Raw genomic sequence first — 10,052 nt, forward strand, 5'->3', positions numbered from 1 at the left:
GTAGGTGCTAAATACCATCAACATGTGAATCATCTTTAAATCATTTCCTTAACAATAGCTCCATTTTGAATGGTACAAATTGCTTGGCTAAAAGAGACAAGGAGAATGCCAGCATACTGATAAACTAGTGAACTCAGAAGAAGTCAGTGTGGCTGTCACGTCATACACGCTCAGCAGGGGCATGGTGAGGAGGCCGCAGAAATGCTTATAATTTTGTCTTGTGAAAAATTACAGACCTCAGTTGACATGACTTCTTACTAAGCAGGCTTTCAGAAACTGGAAGGTGTTACATGCCTCTGTTGGAACATGGTCTGCTTAGAGGGTCTCCCCACCCCCACTGCCCAGCATCACTGATGTGGTAGACAGAACCATGTGCCCGCAAAGACTCCCTAATCCACAAGGCCTGTGAATATATGACCCTTCCATGACAAAAGGTCTTTACAGATGAAATTACAAGAAGGATCCTGAGAGGCAGAGATGATCCTGGATGATCCAGGTGGGACCAATGTTATCACAAGGATTTTAATAAGAGGGAAGCAGATGGTCACAGTCAGAGGGGACGTGACAATATAAGTAGAGACTGATGAGAAGGGGGGTGCCTATTGTCGTAGGGAGGTGGGCACCATGTGAAGCAAACAGTACGGAAGTGGTTTGCCCTTTTGAGCTTCCAAAAGAACACAGCCCCGTAGACACTTCAATTTTAGGCTTGAGACCTCAGATCTCCATATCATAGGAGAGTAAAGTTATATCTTTGAAGCCACTGTTCGAAATAGTTTGTTTTGGGTGTGCATGAGTGTCTCAGTGGTTGAGTGTCTGACTTTGGCTTGGGTTATGATCCCAGGGTCCTGGGACTGAGTCCTGCATCAGAGTCCCTGTGGGATCCTGCTTCTCCCTCTGCCTGTGTCTCTGCCTCTCTCCGTGTGTCTCTCATGAATAAATAAACAAAATCTTTAAAAAGAATAAAAAGTAAAAATGAAGTAGTTTGTTACAGCAGCGATAGGAAACTGATACAATTGGCGTGGTGTGCTGTTCACAGAATAAGAACATAAACCAGCAATTTATACAGACAGGGACTGAACTATTTCCTTTTTTAGGCAATTGAAGATTATCACATGATACAGCTTTGTGTGTGTGTGTGTGTGTGTGTGTGTTAAGCAACCCTCTATTCAGGTAACTCAATGTTCTGAGTTCTTACATCTACTAGCATTGTCTAAGGTGACAATTTTCCCATTTTCTTGCACTTCTGTAAACAGGAAGGACTAAATGAAATTATATTGAATGGCATTTAATCATTCTAAATGAACCATTAGGTTAAAACCCTTACCTATCTAAAAACCTAAAACTAACATAGATCTTCTCTCCCTGCAAATAAAAGCAACAACAGAGCACGGTTTAGAGGAGATTTTGGCAAACCTTAGTGTACAGGTCAAATCCAGCTATTTTAATATATAAAGTTTTATTAGAACACAGCTGCACCATTAGCTCATATATTATATATGACTATTTTCATGCTACATTCACAGAGCTAAGTAGTCTTGACAGATAATATACTCCACCACTATCTATATACCATCCTTAACTTTGTCTCAAGCCTACAACGCTTAAAATATTCACTTCCCGGCTCTTTACAGAAAAAACTGGGTGACCCCTGGATTAAAGGGCAGACAGATTAAAGTCAGACAGACTTAAGTTCTAATTGTGATTCAATCATTTATGAGCTGTGTCATTTGGAGCAAAATATTTAATCTCAGTGAGCTTCATTTTTCTTGATTTGTATAAGAGAGATCCACAGCTACTTTAGAGGAGATTTAAGCCTAGAATACAGTGCACAGAACATCTGTCAAAGTGAGCACAAATTATTTATATCATATATTAATTAGTTTCAATTCTATAAAATATTAAGCGCATCAAAAATTAACTTACAAAGTAATAGCTAAATAAGCAATAGATGCTTCTAATAATAGCATTGCTTTTTAGCAGATGCTCCATAAGTATTTCTGAATGAATGAGTAATCTGAATTTCCAAGTCATGAAATGGAATTATGCCACTACTGAATTATCTTGGGACACGAAATGATGTCTGCCCCAAGTTTTTACCCACTGAACTGATCACAGCAACACTAAGGAACTCCTCCTGTATTAAGAAGAAAGAATCTCTGGTGAAGGACAGTGGGCTGCAGTAATGTCAAGGGTAAGGAACCTTTCAGCAGATCATCTGAGAGCAACTCCAGGGCCAAGGGAAAACATTAAGTGCCCTACCTGAATTGCCACCATATCTTCTCATGATTTATTTGTATCAGTTCAAGAAAGCACAAAGTGATCCTGAGCAAAGAGACAAATTGTGCCATCTATGGGCAAGCAACCCTTCCAATTCGTTGTCATAACACTCACTGGATTTTTCCAGTCCCCAAACTTGGCATGATTAGTGAAGCCTTTATGTTCTTTCTGAATCAGGGAAAGTAATTCTTTAAGTTGATTGAGCTTTGACCACACCTCTTTCCAATGCTTTATTGCAATTTTATCACTTTCTGGGCCCACCCTTGGCTATTACCAGCAAACAAAGTTAACTGGGCTTGGAATCAGAACATCCTGCTCTGAATTCCAGCTCTGTAACTTCCTACTATCGTCATCTTAGGCGAGTCCCTACATATCCCTATGTTTCCATTTATTTCATCTGCAAAATGGAGCTAAATATATTTAATCACGGAATTGCCCTAAAGATTAAATGAAATAGCTTATGTAAAATCATGTACATAAATGACTCTTTTACATTTTTCTTATTAGAAAATTACAAGGTAGAAATTAAAGGCAAAAATTAAAAGCTAAGTCCTGAAGGGCAGTGTAAACATTGACCATTTCTATACCGCAATATGCAGAGTAAAATGGATTGCATTTTGATGGGACTCAAAAAGCCATATTAAAAGCCATTGAATTGTCATAGTTTATAGCAGTATTTCTCATCTGAGACAAAAACCCAACATACAAAGGTTCATCAACTGGCAAATGGATAGATCATTGTGGTATATTCATTCTATGGAATACAACTGAACAATTTAAAGAATAAAGTGTTCATACATGCAATAGCATGGATTAATCTTGTAGACATTATGCTTGAGTGAAACAAACACAAAAAGCTGTGTGATGATTAATTTTATAAATCAATTTAGTTAGGCTCTGGTACTCAGTTGTTTTGTCAAATACCATCCTTATGGTACTGTGAATGCATTTTTTAGATGTGATTAAGACTTAAATCAGATGTGATTAATGCTTTGAATAAAGCAGATTACCCTCCATAATAAGAATGGGCCTCATCCAATCAGTTGAAGGCCTTCAGAGAAAAGACTGAACCCCCTCAAAAAAGGAAAGAACCCTGCCTCCAGGCTGCCTTTGGACTTATGAGGCATCAACTCTTCCAACTTTTGTCAGAACTTCCAGCCTGCTGGCCTGCATTGCAAATTTCGGACTTGTCAACCCCCATAACAAATGACTCCATTCCTTAAAATAACATTAATGTTTTTTCTCTTCTCTCTCCATATATATACATCATATATATGTATTACCTCTATATTAAGTATATTACATATACACATGTGTAATCTTCTATTTCTCTGGAGAACCCTGATGAATATAGGCTACATATCATATAATTCCATTTATATGAAATTATAGAAAAATGAAAACAGTAGTGATGGGAAGCGCATCAATGCACATCAGTAGTTCCTCATGGCTGCAGGAATGAGAAACTTTTTAGGATAACGAAAGTGTTTAAGGCATTTGCACATAAAATGTACAAGCAGCGGTGGTTACCAAAATCTTGTATCGATTACCAAAATTTCTCAAACTGCACACGTTTTCCTAAAATGAATGAATCTTACTATATTTAAAATATATCTCAATAGAACTTGGATAAAAAAAAGTCAGACTACTGGCCATGTAATAGGTTATAATATTCTCTTGTACATCATGAGGAAACTTAATTGAAAACTATTTTGTGTGTAACTTTGTTTTTTCATGACTATGGAAATACTTGGGTTCACTGAATTGTCATTCTTGCCCTAACACTGAAAAAGCTCAAGGTGAACAAACACTAACTAATCTCTCTGTCAGGTGAAGTCATGGGTAATTCACATATTCATTATTATGAACAAGTTAATTAAAGTCATAATACTAATAAATTACATCCACTAAAGCCATTATTTTATTCACTTCTGATTTATATACAGTCTCTCTCTTGAGTAAATGGGAATTTTTATGTGACAGTAAAACTGAATAGCTAATATATCAATCCATAGTAAACATCATCCGAAGGCAACTGTGATAAAACTAAGTCCTTGCAATATCAGGGAAGAACAACAGTATCAAAAATAAAAATGTTTATAACTTTAAATGTACCAGCAATATCACCAGTTCTGACCCAGCAACTTTGATCTCTGGCTCAAAAGCATTTTACAGTAGTTCACGAGTTATCAAGAAGTCATCCGCTCAGGACAGAGCATTTGACAAAGGTATCAGAGCAGCAAATAAACAGCTAAAAGCTTTGCTCAGAACTTCCACCTTTGCTCTCACAGCTGCCCTTCTGGACCAATGGTTCCATGATAAACAAATTGGTCTACCCTCTATTTGCTACCACATTTCCTAGATACGAGTCAACCAGAATCTCTTAAGTGCAACCATGAATAATGATCACCCCATGAATCAAGACACCCTGTGTCCTTCCATTACCAGGGCTGCTGAGCCCATCCACAGCCTTTCAATGCTTTACAGTTAGTACTGAGGTTTATTTGGAACACGAGAAAGTATCAGAAATGGAGAATGCTGTCCAAAAATGCCTAGCCATGTAGTTTATGGCACAAAGTCCATTTCATCATTGGTAATGTGGAATGATGGTGAAAACCAAGGTTTTAGGGGCACAACTTGATTTTATCAACAGATCTGACACTTTGAAGTTGTGGAGTCTTAGACAAACTATTGAGCTCTCTGCAACTCAGATTCAAAACTGGGAAAATAAGAATAATAATACCATCCATACATGCTGGTTTAAAGGCTCAAATACTGTTTGTAAAGCCTCTACTTTTAATACCCGGCCATTATAAGATCTCAATAAAGATGGGGGATACTACTGTAATTATTTCCCAAAAGAGCTTAATTTGGGGGTGTGTGGGGGTTTGTATTATATTCCTGAGACAACTGTTATCTCCTCTGAAACCACACTCCTAAACATCACAGATTCTAATGGTTCCATTTAAAGTGGTTGGGGTATCCAGACAACCATACACAGAAATGTGCCAAGTAATGGCCTCTCATTCTGAAGGAGACCCACACTTCTGCCCTGAAGTGCAGGGCTTTCTTCTGAATATAGAACCAACCATCTCCTGTGCCTCTCAATGCTGATCCCCAACACACCAATCTAAACTTTCATTTTCAAAGACGCAAAATCAATAGCTACCCACCAAGCTTGAAACTTACTCCTCATATAAGAAAATGTGAAAGGGTTGACAGGTGTCAGTAAGTGCTGATTGATTTTTAGGAGATATATTAAAAAATGAGGGTACCAATTTATTTTCTCTGCTGATGACCAATAATGGTTTCAGTTGCCTTAAAATACAATTGCATCCCTTTCAGACACCACCTTGATTGTTCAGGGTTTCTGTACACCTCACTTTTTCTGTCCCCTTTTTCTCCATCTAATACCTTGTTACTCATCAAATGATAACAGTTATGTCTTTATCATTCACACTGAAGCCTGATTCTAGAACCACCACCTCATACCATTAGCACTGTACCATTAGACGTCAACACTGGTGACTTACCTGACAATAACCACTTTAGCAAGTGTGCAAAAGCAAACCATAAAGTCAGGAGACTTCTTTACAAAAATATCAGACCATTTCATACTTAAAAGTATGCATAACAGTGCATAAATATGACGCATATTAGCCCACAAAAGTGTATTATGTGCTCTTTCGGGGGGCGTGTATTATCTTTCTTTGAGTTTCTATCTCTAGCAAAATACCTGGCACAGAGCAAATGCTCGATAAATACTTGATGAAAGAACAAATAAGCCATGTCTCACAAAACACACTGCAGAATGACAGAGGCAGAAAGAACATTTTTTTTCCTGTCGAGGGGAAATTTTTTTGAAGAATGTTCAGTGGAAGAATTAGTGACATGAGTACTAACCTGCTTGATCCTTCCCTCGTACCAACACAATTTCTCTGAAAGACCCAATGGATCAGGTTAGAAGCACTAAAGCTCAGTTATATCTTAAGTCACTAAATTAAGGGGTTTTATGTACAGAGGAACCCAAAAATAACATTGGACAAAGGAACGGGGAATGTATACTAGTTGCTCTCTTTGGGATCACGGGAAACAATTCAATCTTTGAAATGACCGATATTCATGACTCCTATTCAAGAAATTATTCAGGTAAGTCTTCTATAAATTATTTGTGCAGTGAAATTCACATGCACTAAAGTAATATAGAATTAAAGTATAATCTTCTATTTTGCAACAGGCAAACCATACCTTGTTAGAAAGCTCTTTTGTTCCCCCAATATCTAGAAGTAGGATTTTTATAAGGATGAATTGGGCATAATTAGATCTACTTATATACCGTTACTTTAATTCACCACGTACACATTCACTATAATATCTTAGACGGGATGTCATATAAACAAGCCTAGTTAAGGCTGGCTAAACTGGAGAGAAAAAAGAAATCATTATGACGCACTGGGATGGTGAATCTTTCATCTTTTGTCTTAGCCAGTTACTCTCTGCTGCTGCCAGATTAGATGATCCTTGAAAATATGGGGTATGAAACTGAGGACAGGTAAAATTAAAATTCTAAATTCTTGTGTCTGAGATCTTACATTTTTCCTAATCTGGCCTTATGAGCCAAACATAATTTGAAGTGCTAATAATGGATAAAATTCTCCTTATTTTTATTTCCCGACACCCCACTTCCAATTGTGGGTTTCACACATCTGTCCAACAAAAACTTGAAGACTAATCACAAAAACATTTACAAACACCAAGAAGTTCACCATGTATGTGGAATATGAATTTGAAAATGTTTACTTATGCAAATATTTGGGAGCTAGGATTTTATTCTTGGCATAGAAACGAAGTTTTCTCTAAGCATGTTGCTACAGAGAACTGACAGCCTGGAGTGATTGCTTCCACGAAGAGGCGTCAGGAATGAGGGTTACACTAGCATTTAATAATGTTGATCCAACGTCACTTTCATGTTGTTAAAAGCTGAGGAATTTATCTTAAACTTTGACCTAACTGTCCTTTCTTTCTTCATCTTAATAGTCAAGACTATAATTTTGAAGGTGGGCTATTATAGCCTGGCATGTCTTTCTTTCTCAATTTCACTGACGTCAGGGAAGGCAGAACGACATGAAACTACAGACTCACTTGGGTCATTAAAAAAATAAACCATGTAATTTCAGTGTTTAGTCAACAAATGAATTCAGTAATATTCACACACTAATTTTTGAGTCATTTGGTGGGTTTCTTGTTGTTGTTTTTAGAAAAATAGAGCCAAAACTTCAAGCCCCCTTGGCCACAGGTAGACTTCAAGGCTGCCATGAAGCAGGTGAGGCAGCGGTGCTGGATGCAGGCTGTACTCTGGACAGTGGCCTGGCCTCAGATTCCCAGCACTGCTTCTCTGTCTTGAGTGATGACAAAATGCTCGAGGTCTTTTTGTTTTATTCTCAAACACTAATTTTGTGCTATCTTCGAGTGTTCAAAAAAAAGGGAAGGGGGAAACGTTTGCTGGTCTCATATTTAATATTTACCTGCCCATATGTGAAAATAAATACCGGAGTCCATCCCCCCAGCTGGTTTGGATTGGTTTCTGCTCTAGAGGAAAACCTGCAAAACCAGTTTTACCAAATCCTTAGAAGAATGTTTTGTTGCACAAAGAAAGCATTGTTCCACAGGACAAGATAGGTAATTATGATAATGAAGAAGTTTGTCTTTCATTGTGAACTTACATAAAATAGAAATAAAATGAGTGATTACTGATTACAGAAGGTCTTTTACTCGCCCTGGAACTTGTAAGAAAAACAGAGGAAGTTCGCTTTCCAAAGGGGCATTCAAAAAATGCTCAGTTTGTAACCCAAGCTAATGAAAACAAGGAAATGTATAGTTAAGGCTGACTTCCAATACCTGGCACAACAGGATGTCTTCCTCTCCACTTCCCTCAGATGTCTCTTTGAATCCATGGAGGAAAGTCGGCTTTGGTTGTGAATTTCCTTATCATTAGCTTCTGTCTCGACCTTAATGTACTTTGAGTGACTCTCTGGTTAGTACATCTAATTTCCTCTCTTTAACAACAGAGTATGACTCTGATAGGATAAGCTACCACAACGAAGAGTCAATTCTCTCCAAATGGAGGGATTGCTGTAGTTTGAGTCCCAAACATGGTGGGTTTTGCTTTATTACCAAAGCCCACTGATGACCATACGTGGACTTTTTTGGAGGCCACATCTTCATAAAACATGTTTCTAATATTAACAATTTATTTTATGGTATTAATAAAAATTTTGTATTTAAATGCTTTTTCAAGTTGTGTTTTATCATTTCAAAAACAAGGTCGAGACATCTACCTTCTGTGTAAATTTACTACGGGAATTTACAAAAATTCATCTGCAGCCACCATTGCTGGACTGAAAGGGCAGGATTCTACTGGACACGAGAAAATAGCCCACTTGTTCCTCTTGCCCACTCAAAACCCTTCTTTGTGGACAGCTACCAACCCTTGGGTAGCATCTCAAGCAGGTTGCCTGGTGTTTATGATCATTCTCAGACATGGAAAGTCCTGCAGTCATTTTAATAATAAAAGGAATCTAATTTCAGTCATTTAAATGCTGAAATCGGTGTATCTGTTAAAATTCCAAACTTTCTGCAACAGTTCCTTCTCGTGGCTTACTTCTGGTCCTGTAGCTCCCAGTGTAGCTGTGGCCCTTCTCACGATCAACTACGTAATTTGCAGGGTCCAGCGTTAAAGGAAAATGTAGGGACTCCTGTTCAAAAATTGGGAATTTCAAGATGGAGACAACACAACCTAAAAACCAAGTGAGAGTCCCTTTGAGCATGGGGATAACCACTCTGGTGTCGGCCCCAAGCTCCTCACTTACCTCCAGAACAGTAGCCGCAGGTTCTCACCTCCTGCATTTCTGCGGTCTTCAACACCTGTCCTCAGTGTTTCTGAGTTTCACCCCATAAGCAGAAAGGGGGGGACAAACTCTAAGTCCTTCTCTTTGGAACAGAGGAGACAGACACCAAAAACTAACCTCCTCTAAGGATAATGTCCTAATCTCATCACTCTCTCCCCTCTGTCCCTCTCACCTTTAGATTCTCTTGAAAGACTCAAGCAAACTTCCTGCTGAGCACGGAGCCTGACAACATGGGGCTGGATTCCAGAACCCTGAGATCACAATCTGAGCTGAAATCAAGAGGTGGTCGCTCAACCGAGCCACCAGGAGCCTGGACAAAGATCTCCATTTAAGGACATACTATAGTAAACACCCAACAAATCTTCCAGTAACTGCACCAGATTTCCCCCTAGGTATCCACCTTCTCCACTCTCTCCAGTCCACTTGCTTCAAGATTATCAAGGACAGTGTGGCCAAGCCTATACTATCAGTAGTTGGCTTTTGCTCACCAGAGGTGATGACAGGCAATGAGAGTTATGATTGATGTGCTGAGGAGACTCTTGCTCTTCCCCCTCAGGAAGAGATAGAAGCCAGCCACGTGACATGATGTGGAATCTTCTGGTCACCATCTTGTGACCACAGAAGTGAAATCAGGATGGAAAAAAAAGCTGAAACCTAACTGTATCTTTTGAGCCCCTGCATCCTGCTATGACTGCAAAGTTGAGTTAACTTAGGCAGTGGATCGATCCTTTTGGCTTAAGCCAATTTGAATTAGATTTTCTGTAATGTACAACCCAAAGTTTTAACTGTTAAATTTACTAACATTTTATAGCTCATCATTTCAGATTTATTCCTAAGTCATAATTATTATCAATATAAATTTTAAAC

General features: G+C 38.4%; 1 long non-coding RNA gene across 4 annotated transcripts in view; it reads right to left on the reverse strand.

The window, feature by feature from the left end:
• Positions 1-9,427, reverse strand: part of LOC112655985 (uncharacterized) — a 160,407-nt gene extending 150,980 nt beyond the window's left edge. For 2 of the 4 annotated variants that reach the window (XR_003134005.3, XR_003134004.3), the window contains exon 1: positions 9,147-9,351. This is a non-coding gene — a long non-coding RNA (uncharacterized LOC112655985). The other 2 variants (XR_003134006.3, XR_007404945.1) reach the window with 2 other exon arrangements.
• Positions 9,428-10,052: the final 625 nt, after the last annotated feature.

This window comes from Canis lupus, chromosome 22, assembly GCF_003254725.2.
Source record: "Canis lupus dingo isolate Sandy chromosome 22, ASM325472v2, whole genome shotgun sequence".
Taxonomy (NCBI): Eukaryota; Metazoa; Chordata; class Mammalia; order Carnivora; family Canidae; genus Canis; species Canis lupus.